This window comes from Papilio polytes, unplaced genomic scaffold (assembly GCF_000836215.1).
Source record: "Papilio polytes unplaced genomic scaffold, Ppol_1.0 DF824169.1, whole genome shotgun sequence".
Classification (NCBI taxonomy): Eukaryota; Metazoa; Arthropoda; class Insecta; order Lepidoptera; family Papilionidae; genus Papilio; species Papilio polytes.
The window spans coordinates 232,572-248,131 of NW_013525035.1; the positions used below are offsets into that span (position 1 = coordinate 232,572).

Here is a 15,560-nt window from a genome sequence, read left to right on the forward strand (position 1 = left end):
ACTCCAAAAATTAAACAAAAAAATGGGACCCACCTGCAAGCATTACCTTTCGGATAGAAAAAGAATTATCCAAATCGGTCCACTAGCGGCATAGTTATGCCGTAACACACATAAAAAAAAAAAAAACATACGGTCGAATTGAATACCTCCTTCTTTTGGGAAGTCGGTCAATGAGATTTTTATAATTTTATGCGGATGAAGTCGCATGGGAACAGCTAGTCTTATATACAGATCTGCAATATTATTTTACCCAATCATGTTAAGCGCCCTCTTGTTCATGTTAAAAAGTATCACAAGATTTCTATAGAAAACTGTACAAATTATGACTAATATTATGTCATTTATTGAACCTAGACTAGGTACTTGAATATTTCTTACGGAAATATTCTATCAAAATGCTTGCTTGCTTGCTACAGCTTGGGATCAACAGCCTTACATCAGTATTACTTACATTAAGTTATGACGTAGTTAGACGAAGGTATCACTTAAACTTATTATATTAAAAGCTTTCATCTTAGAATATTACGGTTACGTTTTACGCCTACGATTCTCGTTGTTAAAACAATCTAAAGATTAATTAAAGTACGGTAGTCCGATATTTTTTACTATGAAAGGTCTTATAGGGAGTTAGTACGAGAATCCTATACTTAAGAGATATTTAAGTAACCATTTAAAGACTCTTATTGCTTGATAGAGTCGAAAATATCTTGAATTACAAACTAATAAACGAATTAAGTTAACAAATTAATAAATTAAGTTAACAGTTTAACTAAGTTAATTTTTATGAGTTAAGACTATTTTGGCTGAATGACACGAGAACAGCCTTTTTTATGAAGATTTTAGAAACCGGAAAATACATTTCCCTTGCCGGAAACGAACGAGCTCCCCTCCGAGGTCATAAGTTAACAAGTTGTTGCGAACATCCAAATCATTTTGGTACATTTACGGTACATTACGACGATTTTAATATCTTTTAAAAATCTTTATGTTAATTATTTTATGGTTTTAGAGAAACCTTTGTAATTAGGGATAATTTTGTAAAAGTAATAACTGTCTGTTAATACGCATGTTGTATTTAGTTGTTGAAATTTCAGTAGTTAACGTGGACTCTGAAAGTTGGACATAATTAAACAAGAGGGTTGTAACACTCAATCTGTAAGCTAATAAAATTTACACAAGTTTTTAATTAGTGTAATTAATCGCTGGTTATTGTCGACCCAATTCACTGATCTTATTTTATTACCGAAAGTTTGAAATGCTTTATTGAAACAAGTTTTAATAAGCCATCAAATATTTCGGATCATGAATCTGAATGATTATTGTAGATGTATGTGAAAGGAATTGAAATTCACATTAAATTGTCTTAGTTAAATATAGTGACTTACAGACGGACAGATAGCTGACCGTATTCCTACTAAATTCTCAATGTTTACAAGATTCCTAATGAGGTTTATTTTGTGTAGGCATCGAGATGTCGCGAGGGCGCGGTGCCGATGGCGCGGGCTGAGCGCGCTCGGCTAGGCGCCCATGCGCGCCTGGCTGCTTGTGTGTGCGGCGCTCGCGCTCGCGCCGGGCCGGCCGCGCGCCGCCAGCGCCACGCCCGCCGGGCCCGCCGCGACCGCCGCGCCCCCCGCGCCCCCTGCGCACTCTGCGCCCCCTGCGCACCTTGCGCCCCCTGCGCACCCGCCGCACACGACGCACTTAGCGACAATTGCGCACTCTACGCACGACTTGCACACTGCGCACTTCGCGCACCAAGCGCACACTGCGCACTCCACACACCAAGCGCACTCTGCGCAGTCAGAGCACTCAGAGCACAGTGCGCACATACACACACTCGCGGATCCCGCGCGACTCGACCACATCAAGACACAAATACTCGCAAAGGTAAATTTGAAACCTACATGAACTCCAGTTCAGTACCAATTTACAGGCTACTAAAACGGGATTTTATAACTACAGTGCCCCCTTTTTGCCAGCTTTTGGGGGAAGAATTAACATGACTTGGGAGGTAACCAAATATATGCTACCCTAACACCTGCTCTAAGGAAAATGTAAAAGAGAAACTTCTGTTAAACCGTATAATTGACAGATGCTAGCCACTAGTTTCCATCTAGCTTGCTACTTGCTGAATTTTTAGGTGTGATTTTGTGTTGTTGCAGCTGGGGCTGCGTACGCGACCGCGGCCGCTGGGCGCGCCGCCGCGGGACGTGGTGCGGCAAATCCTGGCGCGCGCCGCCGACACGCACACGGAGCGGCCACCAGAAGAAGACCACAGTATGCGAGAGATCATCGCCATCGCACATAGAGGTTTGAACATCCTGACAACGATGTACAAGTTACGCGAGTTCATAATGATGTTAGTAAAGGAAAACTGATGTTGGTTTGAGATCCACCAACACAGATCTGGTGCGATTTTCATTCAATTTTGTACCTTTTATTCATCAAATTCTATTTTATAGAGAGTGGCTAAATAAATTCAGAAATACAAGTTCTGGTTTAATTTATGAGCTATTTAGGTAAATTGTACAAATGCCTATAATAAATGGAGTAAATTTCCTTACAATTAGTTTATCTGTCATCTTTAGTTAAAGTTTTTATAACTAAAGTAATTTATTACATTTTGTTGAATTATCTTCTTAATTGTCTGTATAAATAGTAGAATAATTTATTTTATTGATCACTGTTTTAATACGTATGAAATGTGCAAGCTTTAGACAGTTTACTAAGAACAGATTTATTTCCATTTTCTTACTATAATATCGCGTAGACATGAGTTTTTTCATCATTTCTGTTATAGTAACGTTTCTTTTGTAGTCGTAATGTAACATACTTGAATGGACAAGTTTTAGATTTTGTCAAATCATCGTCTGCTTGTGTCAGACGTCTGGTACATTTGGGGGCAGCGTTGAATTTATTTTCTCTGTCATTTTCTTAAACGAGTATTCCTTGATCTACTTTATGCTGAGAAATGAAAAAGGTTTTTTTGCCTGATCATTTTAAGTTGTACTTTCTTTTTTATATTCATACTAGCTTTTTCCCGCGACTCCGTCTGCGCGGAGTTCTTCCAGACTATCCTCTACATCTGCACCAAATTTAATCGAAATCGGTTCAGCCGTTTAGGCTACAAACTCTAACAAACATCCATCCATCTAAACTTTCGCATTTATAACTTTAGCAAAGATGGTAATATTTTTGTGTTTGTATGTTTTGTATGAATGTAAATTCCATTGTCTGATGGAGAGTGAATGACTTAACGGATTTTGAAGAGGGAGGTGTCATTTCATTTGACTTTTATCCGGAGTGTCATATACAATGGTACGAAATAAATATAGTGGAGACGCGAATAGAAATTCTAAATAATTTACTGAAAAACCGTGTTTATTTTGATTAAGGTTATGTTATATTATTATTTGTTTTATTCTTTTGTTAATGCCCCTTGAATTACTGGCTGGTAATTCATTGGGTATTAACTTTTTCTCTTACTATTGCAGTTTTGTTTTACGATTTCCAAAAATGCATAACCATTTTATTATCTATTCTGCGTAACAGTTTCAGTTGCATTATCGACTTTATTTTCTGCATGATAAGGATTATGTTTGAAACTGTTGTTGGAAAGTTTTTCGAGTTATATTCAATCGTAAAGTAGAAGTTATTCAGCCGCTCTCTGAAATCCCAGGCGATGAAGTTATTTTTAAGCTTCTAAAGTTTTAGTATACGGTAGACCTATGTACGGCGAACTGACTCATAATTTTCATATTACATTAGATTCACATTAACTAGTATTCTTAAGTTATTCATGTTAATTAAGTTATATTGAAGTTGAATTTGATACAAGTGTGATGTATTTAATTTTTTATAAAGTATGATTTCAGATTTTTAATACAGGGTTGAAAGAAAATTTTTTTATAAAGACTTCAAAGGTAAGATATCTTATAAAGTGTTTTTAAATATTGTTTCTTTTGAATTCTAATTAGGTCTAATATTTGACAAATATAGCAAGAAAGCTATTGTTTAATTTAAAAAAATTTTTGTTTAATTGTTAATATAGAGATATTTTTAATAATCAAACAAAACTCATTGCAATATACCGATAACATAAAACACTAACTTTTGCTCGTAACTACATTCAAGTGGAATTAAAAAAAACCTAAATATCCTATGTGTTCTTCAAGATTATCCTCTACATTTTTGCCAAATTTCATCAAGATCGGTTAAGCAGTTTAAACAACAAACTCTAACAAACATCCATCCATATTTTCGCGTTCACAATAGTAAAATTACAGTGAACCATATTTTCAAATTCATAAAACATCGAATGTAATCGTAAATCAGCCATCGATCTATTTCTCTTCCACATATAAATAGTCTCGTAAAATCTTCCCCGCCCAACCGTTGTTCAAATTAATTTTATTTTGAACCTTATTTAGTTGAGATAAAGTATATTGTTTAATGCTCCGTGTGATGGCTTTTATTTATTTTTTTAATAAATGGTTAAATTTCATAATGTTCTTAATTTGCCTAAATATAATAAATTATGATTTGATATATTTTCTTAGGAATACTTCACCTAATTTTGATTGTAGGTTTATATATTTTTGCATCTATTTTCAGACATTATGAGGCTTTCGATGGACGGCGCCATGAGAGAAAAATGTTTAACATATCAGTGGAGTCGATAATAATGTAAGTTATTATTTTATGTAATGTAAGGAGGCTGAAAACCAGCGCGTCCCTCAGTAACAAGCTGTAGACCGCATCAGCTGAGCCTTCTCATTTGGCCAGGAATTGATTTCTTATTTTTATTTCATTAATATGGTTTGTAAGTATTGTTTCTTTTGAGATTTCTTGGACAATCAATAGTGCTTCATTATTTTATTTGTTTTTTTATTTAAATAAAATTGTAAGAAGCGATTTTTCTAAAAAAATTCTAATCCTTTGCAACTCTTCACAAACGATCACAAATTTTATTGAAGGAAGTGTCTTTCTTACATCCTGAAAAAGCTTATCTCCAATTAAATTACTAATATTATAAATGCGAACATTTGGATTAGTGTAAGTAAGTATAGATGTAAAAAATAGTCGCGAAAAGAGTGCAGGCATTTACATAAGTTTTAATAATTCCGCGTGGTTGGGATCGATGGGCGACATTTCGCCTATAAGTGTAAAATTTACTTAAAACTATGCAACGATGTAATATCAATCTATATAAATCCCATGCAATTATGTTTGTAAGTTTGTATGTAAGTGGTATCATTCTGGCAGAGTAAAGCTCTCACAATGATGGCGGGGGTTACGTAACGCCTACATTTGGGAGGCAGCCAGACTTCGGGATGACCATACCCGCCTTTACAGTGTTGCTATTTAAATTTACTTTGTCTAAAAATTGGAAAATAATATTGGTATTTATGAAGTCTAAAACTACTCCAAATAGTGTAAATAAAGTGTATTAGCTAGTTTTTTTTAGTAGTTTCTCCTAAAAGTTAGCTTTAAAGTGCCTAAATTCTTAAATCGGGTTTAACAGGAGTTTAACTGGTACATTTCAAGCTTATACATGCAAGAATAATTTTGATTGTTATAATAGAGAAAAAAAATAGTATTTAGAAAAATAGACATTTTTGATTATTTATTGAAATAGGTTTAACATTATATGACCGAACTAATTTTTCTACATACATATATACTAGATATATGTATGTAATAATCTATGAATGACAATAATTAGACATGTACCATTCAATTTTTTAAACTTTTGTAAACTATGGCATGGAATAAAAGGCTTTTTTATTTTTATTTTTATTTTTAATTATTTATTATTCCTGCAACGACAATTTCACGGGCTATTAAATAAGGGACAGCCTTAGTAACAATTGACCGACTATGAGTACGGAGGTAGTTTAATGTTCTTGATAATCAATCTTTGTTTATAATCAATTAAAAATATAAAATACAATAATTTCAAACAAAGCTCTACGAAGTCCTTAAAAGCGTTGCAACAAAAATATGCGCAGGGAAGCTCGCCAAGTCTTATAGAATTTATTAACATGCATTTTAACTGAAAAGCATTGTAACTAGAAAATAATTACAGCTTTAAAAGCAACAACGATTTACAACTTGTATTTAAATGAGTTCGAAGAGTAATCATAGGGTATATTGCATGACGAATCGTATTCAAAACTTCATCGACATTTGTGTATTTTTGGTGCACTTTGCGCATGGTAGAGGGCGCTATAAATCTAATAAATTTTTGGAAAAAAATAGTCTGAAAAACCAGGATTTTTTTTTAACATGAAATTTTTTTTTGCATATTGTATAGAGCGTTATTCGTAAATTTTTCGAGCATTTTTAAGTAATTGGTTATTCAAACATAAATAAAATAATTTCTTAAATTTTAAAAAAAGTAGAACATACATTTAATAAAAGAGATAAACGATTGAAACACAATGTATAGTCAAAGAGCTGAATTACAAAACAATTGTTAATGATACTTCGAACAACACATTTTCTCAGCCAACAGAACTCTGAGGCTATCGGCATAGGGTGCGGTGCGAGTGCTGGCGTAACAGCGATCCATATATCAGTATAAAGGAGACGTTATTGCAGCGAAAAATCCCTTTATCTTACCCCATTACATTCGCTAAAAATGTGACTCCGACTTTACATTCCGCGTTCTTCACTTGTACTAAATCAAAATTATGCCTCTCGGGAGGCAATAAAATTTTAAAGTTAAATTTTGTTGCGTCGCCTATTGGAATAATATAAAGTGTGCAGTAAATCTGCACTATATAACGGTTTGTAATCATCTTGATACTTTGGGGAAAAACTGTTATGCAATAGTAGTTAAATATGATGCAAGTATTAGAAAATAAAATTACTAAAAATCACAAAGTCTTACAAATAAACTCGGTACAGTTAAAGTTAGGAATAATTTGAGTACTTAAAAGCAAACATTTGTACTAACATTTGCTTATACTCAGTTTATTCCTAAATTTAACTTTATACGGCGTTTATTTGTAAGGCTGATAAAGATTTCGTAGAATGTACTATGTAGAACATAGTCTGGAAGAACACATAGGCTACTAAGTTTTTAAATTCCGCGTGGATGGAGTCGTGGGCAAAAGTTAATGTTAAATAATTTTAAAAGCAACAGAATATACCTTTTTAAAATAATCTGTTTTTCGTTTTCAGACGCTTCGTAGACATCGCCACGTGCAATTGGAAATCTTGAAGAAATACATTAAGATAACAGAGAAAACTTCTAATTTTAACATGACACTTTAACAATCATGTCCATTTTCTTAGAGATATTGTGAGTTGTAATAATTTTTGTTTGAGTCAACCAGAAACGCAGCATAATACTTTGTTCTAATAACAGTAAGAAATAGGGCAATGAACTTGTAGAGTCAATTCTTGCAAGCGATTTTCTCGCCTCTAAATCGTATTCAGATTGCAAAATGTAAATATATTTTATTTATAGTAACAACTCCATTAATGTTTTATCTATTGTTTATGTTCATTATTCTTTGTTTTTAAATGTTTTTATTACTATAATTATTTGAACCGTGTACAGCAATCACAATTTTATTATTACTTTTTAAGAATGAAAATTTTCAAGTTTTTGATTGCTGTTTTAAACTTTTTTACTTAATGTTTTTGTCACCTAATGTATTTTATTGTATCTGTATATTATAAGTCAGAATGTTTAAAAAACAATTATACAGATATTTTGAATAAAAATTATACATAAAACAATCATGGTAGGAAAAATTCTTCGACACTATAGAAGGCTTTTTGTATTAGCCATGACTTAAGTTTATTTTTAAACAGCTGGTAGTCGCTGTGAAGTAATCCGGCACGCGGTTGTAGACCGCGGGCCCCATGATCGTGGATTTTTATGTATTCTTTCTTCCTTAGCTCTACAGCCCTTTGTGGTCCTTGGCTTGGTCAAGTAATTTTCACTTCGGTCTATTAGTGGCTACCGATTTCCAGTTTATTATGCCAACATTCAATGCGTCACAATTTACACTGTCTACCCATCTCAACTTTGGTGTTCCTCGATCTCGACGACCTTCAGGGTTGCTCGCTATATATTTATGTAAAACAAACTTATAATACGAAGTTAAACAAATGTAAACGTTAATTTAATTAAAGTTTTAAATTATAATACCGCTTGTTATTTCCAGACATTTCTAGAGGTTGTATGAAAAATCGCATTCAATGATATTCTCTTATCAAATCACGCTGTTACCCTTTTGAACTATGACTTAATGTAATAGGCAAAGAAATATCAAATAAGGAAAGTCTGTTATAACTTCTTAACAATGCGTTGTCTACCTTTAATTTGACTCTTCATTTACTTTACAATATTTATAACTTATTTACTGAGAACATTGTTAATTACTTGTATTTATTTTTTAACATTTAACGTAGGCCTCTTCTAGAGGATGTTTAAATTGCACACAATAGTTATTTGTCATTGAATTTCAAAAGCTTTCCGTCGTTAAGAAAGGCAAAGGAAATGTCCTTTTTCTGTGCGTTACTTTCCGTCCATTACAACGCTGCAATTACTGATGTCAGCACAGCGTTGGCTTTGCTATTCCAGAGAATTTAACCGCTTGCTTGTTTGCCATCTTAAAATGTATTGCTACATGTGTAGTGAACTGTGGTTGTAAATAGGACCCCTGCGGGCGTTTGACCTCCTATCTGGAAAATGATAAGACGGGCAATGATCTTAAAGCTACCAACATTGTTTAGGTGCATTTCCTTTTATATTATTGACAAAGAGCCTTCAAAAAAGGTCTTTGTGATTTGATAAGAGATTTGATGATAGAAAAATGAATTGGTACTTTAGAGTCTTTTTAAGTTTAAAATATGAGTGTAATACGTGATATAATTTACAAAATAATAATAAAACATTATGAGATATTTTGTGTTTGTTTTATTCTCTATTTCGTGTCTCGTTTTTATTACCTTTTACTACACTTGATTATCTATATTATTATTATAAAGTGGAGAACTTTGCTTGTTTGATTGTAATGAATACACTCAAAAACTACTGGCCAATTTAAAACATTCTTTTAACGTTAGAAACGTAATTTATATGTTAGTAACATAGGCTATATTTTTACAATTCTTTATCTATATAATATAGCAAAAAGACACACTACTTTGTGGTGTAGGACGTCAGCAATCACGGCATATTTTTGAATAATTCCTTCTTTAATGAAAAGCCATACACTAACACGTTTTAGGTTATGTATTTTCACGCTATAAACTTAAAGGGTAAATAAATTGGAAAAAACCACATGTAGAAAAGGGACCATAAACTACAAGTCAACAATAAGGAAGCAAGGTTATTATGGTAACGGTAATTTTGACATTTGCAATTGAGAATTTGACAAATGTAAACAATACATATAGTTTGTTTATAATATTGTGCGGATAAAGCCGCACAGGAACAGCTTGTTAGTTATTATTTTTAAATTTCACGCGGAAGGAGTCGCGGGAAAAGGCTAGTACATTAATTAAACAAGTGCAATCGCACTGCAGAGTTTACCTTACTATTATCTTAGTGACCTTTGTCAACATTAAATATTGTTTGTTTGATAGTTGTTGGTACTTAGGATACAAAGATTGAAGTTAATAGCTAACTCAAAACGTTTTAATATCACAAATTAAATAAAAACATTCTGCGATTTAACATCAAAAATACATTGTAATAATTCATAATACATCATCAACTTGCCCTCATCCCTTACGGAGGGTCGGCACAGTATGTGCTGCTCCATACATCTCTATCAGCCGTCATATCTGAAATCACTTCTTTCTTAAGCATATCCTCTTACACACAATCCATTCATACTTTCTTCTGTCTTCCTCTTCCTTTGTAGCCATCCACATTCATTTTTAATACATTCGTAATATGAATACAATTCGTAATACACGAACAATGAAAAACAATACACAAAGCTTGAAAATGATTCATCACCAGCTCACTATACGTCCCCACTGAAGGGTTCAAAGCATACCCTAAGTTAGAGGTGACTAGGCCATAGTCAACAACGCTTGACGGTTAACTTCACACATATTTGAATTCGCCGCTATGTGCAGGTATCGCAGTTTTCCTTCACCGTATAAATGTCGAGTAAATTATGTATGAAATTCGTAAATCTAAAAACACATACATGGCAGGAACTCCAGGAACTCTGTTGATTACAAGTGCAAGTACAAACCCCAGAACCACCTCAATGACCTTAATCAGCGAAGTAATTCAAAGATATGTGAAGACAATTAGCTGCGTACCAGTGTGTTAGACTATGGCCTAATCACCTCTTATTTAGGATAGTTTCTAAAGCCCTCAGTGAGATTATGATGATTTTTGTTTTGGACTAAAGGATCAATATAATTTAGGGTTTAAATTGTGCTAGAAATTGTAGACCAAAGAATCTAGAAAGATAGAGCTTTGTTAGAGTCAATATGAGTCACACGCGAACGTTTTCCGCGGTTTTAATTGGCAATCGATAGATAAAGTGTCAACTTTGCCCCCAGCTACAATGTTACAATGTAAAAACTAATTCGTTGCAATTCGTTATCAACAAATAGCGGATGCGCTCGCACGTGTAAAGTGTATTATCGATTCCATATGTAACAATAATTAACATTAAGTTTTTCTCATATTTCTATTAGAAAATTTAAAAATTAACATGAAACTAAAAAGTAATGAACTGTAATTTTTAAAATAACTTTTAGATAAAATTCTAATTTATTGTAAGCAAGTATTTAATGTAAGATTCAAACAGAAAGTTCAAAGTTCACTTAAGCTCTTAACATCTCACTTCCAATTAGAGTTAAGATTCACCATTTGCTTAAAACTTAAGTACTTAATGTACACGTGTACTTAAAAATTACGTAAACCTGTATTGAATAGTGTTTTAAATATCAGTTTTAGTTAAGTCAATATTTTTATAAGCCCTTACCTGCGCTTAGTAAATTTACTTCTTAGAGTAATGAAGGTAATTTTCAGAAAAACTTACAAGCTTTTAACTGTAATTTGTAAGATAATCTTTTAAATATATCCTAAGTACCTTAAACAGGCATTGTTTTTTTTGTAACTAATTGTATTTTAAAAGTCTTTGTTTAAGCTTTAATCTTCAGAGAACAAATAGAAAATGTTCTACGAACATTCTAGAAAGTTCTTAGTACTAATTTTGTGTTATAGTTTACGCAAAACAAAAGATCTAAAAGATTTTTTAAAACCAATTTTATTAATGGTCGGTTTATACCTGGCCAGTACAATTGGTTAGTAATGCTCAATAACTGGACTGGCATTCAACTGGAACACGAATTGATGCCAGTGAGTCCATACAATCAATGACTGACGCAACTGGCATAAAATGGCATGGCATAATGGCATAAAATTAACAAATCAGTAAATTCAACTATTGAACTACCATATACAAGACAAATCTATACTAATATAATAAAGCGTAAAAACACACTTCTTTGTTGCCTAAGATGTCAGCAATTACAGCATATTTTTGAAAAATTATTTTATTAATAAAAAGCCCTACACTTACGTCACGCTTTAGACTATATATTTTCACGCCATTAAACTTAGGGTATAAATATTTTGGAAAAAACCCTAATGCGAGACCATAAGTGCTCCCAACATCAAGAAAGAAAGATTGCTAAGGTTTGTCATGTCATTTTGACATTTGCTATTGATAATTTGACAAATGTAAATAGTAAAATATTTTTTTTATAATTTCATGCGGATGAAACCGCACAGGAACAGCTAGTTATTAATAAATGATTATTACTAAGAAGAGATTATGTTCAAATTACAATGTTTGTTTGTTCTTATCTAAACTGATTAAATTTGTTGTTACATTAAGACGAAAAATGTTCAATTCTACACTTCGCACTTAGATACTTAAAATTAATAGTTAAACAGTATTTAGTGTGGATTTCTCTCATTAAATTACACTAAGGAATTTGAGTGATCATTAATAGATTATTTTTGTTATAAAGGTGTATTACTAGACTAGCTGTTGCTCGCGACATCGTTCGCGTGAAATAAAAAAAATAATAGCCTATGTTACTCACAGATACACTAGTAGTTTTTACGTGAACCGAATATTACAAACATAAATCCAAAAATGTAAATCTTTTCTCTTTATATCTTATTAGTACAAGCTGTTTCCATGCGACTTCATCCGCATAAAATGATAAAAAAATCATTTTATTGTTCACATTTGTCAAGTTATTGCAAATGTCAAAATGACATGACATCATGTCAAACCATGGCAACCTTGCTTCCTTAATGTTGGCAACAACTTATGGTCTCTTTCCCATATTAGGGTTTTTATCCAAAATACTTACCCCTAAGTTTAATGGCGTAAAAATATATAGCCTAAATCGCCACGTAAGTGTAGGCCTTTTTATTTAAAAAAAGAGTTATTCAAAAATATGTTGTAATTGCTGACATCTTAGGCAACAAAGAAGTGTGTGTTTACGCTTTATTATAATAGTATAAAGTTGACTAGATAGATATGATTCTTGACTTCGTTTACGCGGCATTAAAAAAACATAGTAACTAAGTAACCTATATACTCTTACAGACTATGCTCTACATCTGTGATATATTTCGTAAATTTTTGCATTTCAATTATTACTAAGAAATAATATTACTATACTCAGAATTGATTTGTTTTCAATATGTCTTTGTGTTTGCGTAATATTACGCACTATCAACTGTTAATTAAACTTATGTTATAACATTGTAATTTTCCTGTTTATTTTATCAAGCTTCAAATCACATCTCTAAATAATTCTTGTCTGTAGCTAAATTACTATTTCAATTAAAAAAATAGCGATAACTGAATACCGTAACAAATAAGTTTTCTAACACGTTAACGATTTACACAAAGGATATTTGTACTTATTCGAATAGTTTTAGAGTTGTAATTGCTTTGTAAATTATTGTCAGTGATTGTAATTTGCCGTGTGTACGGGAGTAGTGACTTTATAGAGGTATATGTGTACAAATGTTTATAATATACGGACATTGCTCTTTGTGATATGATAGAGAGGGGCAAGGCCCTCATGGAAAATGTTCAAAGACATGACCTGTGCTAAGTATATACCTCGCAAAAATTATACATACGCCTGAACCCAATAACCAATCCTGAACATTGATCTGAAAATTCTTCTAATTTTTCAGCACTAATATAAACCGTTATGCTTAGAGCGGGCGCACACCTTTGACTAAAAGACAACTGTTGTGCGATTGTCGATTGTTTTGCAGCCAATTCAACTGTTTAGTTGCACAAAAATCTAGTAGTCTCCGGACCTTCATATACATAAGTTCATACGAATCAAAGCGAGACTAAAGAGTTGTGCAATAGTTTAATTTCAGGGCAGGGCACGCTCTTTTGTAAATCGATATCTTTTGAACTAGCCATTTTTAGTTAAATAAAGAAATGGTTTAAAAATATCAATTTAAATACCTTAGAAAAGAATAAATGGTTCAAAATCGACGATTAAATTAGATTTAACTAGTATTATAAATGCGAAAGTTTAGATGAATGTTTGTTACAGTTTGACGTATAAACGGCTGAACAGATCACGATGAAATTTGGCATAAATTTAGCAGTCTGGAAGAACATATAGTCTATACTCTTATTTTGTAAAATGTACAGTCAATATTACCTTTGAAGTCATTTAAATACTATTGCATTATTTTGCTAGCTTGTCCTATTTAAAAATTACTTTTCACTTAAGTTATCAAATTCCTGCATATCGAAGTATCTCTCAAAATTGTTATGTATAATTTTAGAAACAATATTCGGTGACTAAACATATCTCAGATCTGTATATACTTAATTCACGTCTTCCGAACTAGAAACACTTGGCGTTGCTAAAAGAATGGAAACAAAACATAATAATTGTCATAATCTACTAAAACGAACATTCCCAGCTTGTTATTGTAAACTGCTACATTCCTCTTTTCTTATGCACTTTGGTTGCATAAGGCAGGGGTGACGAACCTTTAAACATCAAAGTACCAATTTAAAAAAAAGTTTAATGTGCCATCAAGTAATTTTTGACTATTTTTAAGTTAATTTCATAATAACATCGAGTTCGCTTTTTATGTAATATCTACTTCATACTTTTTCGTAGTGTTTTTATGATCATTGACGTGCCCAAAAATGTGTCTTGTGTAATGGCACGCGTGCCTATGGTTCGACACCCCTGCTGTAGGGATACTTTTATTTTAATTTAGTATACCTAAGTCGTTACATAATTATGGTATATACAAAGTATAAGAAATAGTAAGCAGTATTTTTGTTATAGTTTTTACAAAATGATGTTTTAAGTTTTCTGACAGTAAAATGTTGATTATCAGCAAACTTAAATTAAAAAGTATTGATAAGAGAAATGTTTGTTATGTTATTTTACATCTTTTTGTAAAATTTTAATGGATTTATTTAACCTTAACCTCTAAAATAAAACCATCAAATTACTCGTTCATCTCTGTTTTTTCACGACTGAGGCCGGTGATTTGTAAGTGAATATTACGACACAAGGCTGTGCGGACACTTACTAATGCTTATTTAATAACTATATTTAGCAATAAACTACAAAAAATGTAAACTCATCGCTTTACTAAAAAACAAACCGAGCAATACTGTTCAATAAGTAACTATTCCATGAATAAATATACAATACGACTTCGCTCGCAAGAAATTAAAAAAAACTATAATATGTAGCCTATGTAACTCACAGATAAATTATCTTTCCAATGGTGAAAGAACTTTTATAATCAGCCCAGTAATTTTTGCGTGAATCAAATACATACAAAAATCCAAAAATAAAAATCTCTCCTCTATAGAATATTAGTATATAAGTATAATGTAGTTTAGTAATAAACATTAATAAAAACTTGTAAATGCAAAGACTAACGACGCTATAAATTTCGGTTATACACCGTTTACATAATTCCAGTCCAGCGATCGAAGTCAGCGCTAATCAGTTGAAAATCACTTGAAAATCCAACATGGGATTAATATTTTTAAGTTCTAATCTAGCGCTGTTTTAGATCACTGGATTGGAATAAAATAAACCAGATAACGGGAATTTCGAAAGTAGATAATTTAAGCATGTTTTAAAGCTCTACGAAGGTTCTTTCTTATTCTAAGAACAATAGATAATCCAGCTATTGTTTTGTAGTTTCCAAGTAATAGTTCAATACGTGCTGTGTAAATATTTATACTATTGTTAATTAAGTAATCAGATTATCATATTTAAGATGTAACTTAATTGAATTAGTTTGGGAGGATTTTGTATGTCATTGTTCACTGCTTTGTACTCTTAGGGTGAGTTGCACCATATCACCGGTTACCGTTAAAGTTAAAATTATTTGTAACGGTAATATTTGGAATAACCTTAAAATTTACTAAGGGTGAGTTACATTAACTAACTATAAACCTTAACCAGCACATTCACGATGGTTACGTCTACGGATGTTCATGATATTCGCTACACCAGTTTTGCGCTGG

The 15,560-nt window shown here is 32.2% G+C and overlaps 1 long non-coding RNA gene across 1 annotated transcript; it reads left to right on the plus strand.

The window, feature by feature from the left end:
- The first annotated feature begins 3,141 nt into the window (after window positions 1-3,141).
- Window positions 3,142-7,483, plus strand: LOC106111336. Its single transcript, XR_001226156.1, has 3 exons — window positions 3,142-3,923; window positions 4,615-4,686; window positions 7,189-7,483. It is a non-coding gene; the product is annotated as an uncharacterized LOC106111336 (long non-coding RNA).
- The last annotated feature ends 8,077 nt before the right edge of the window (window positions 7,484-15,560 follow it).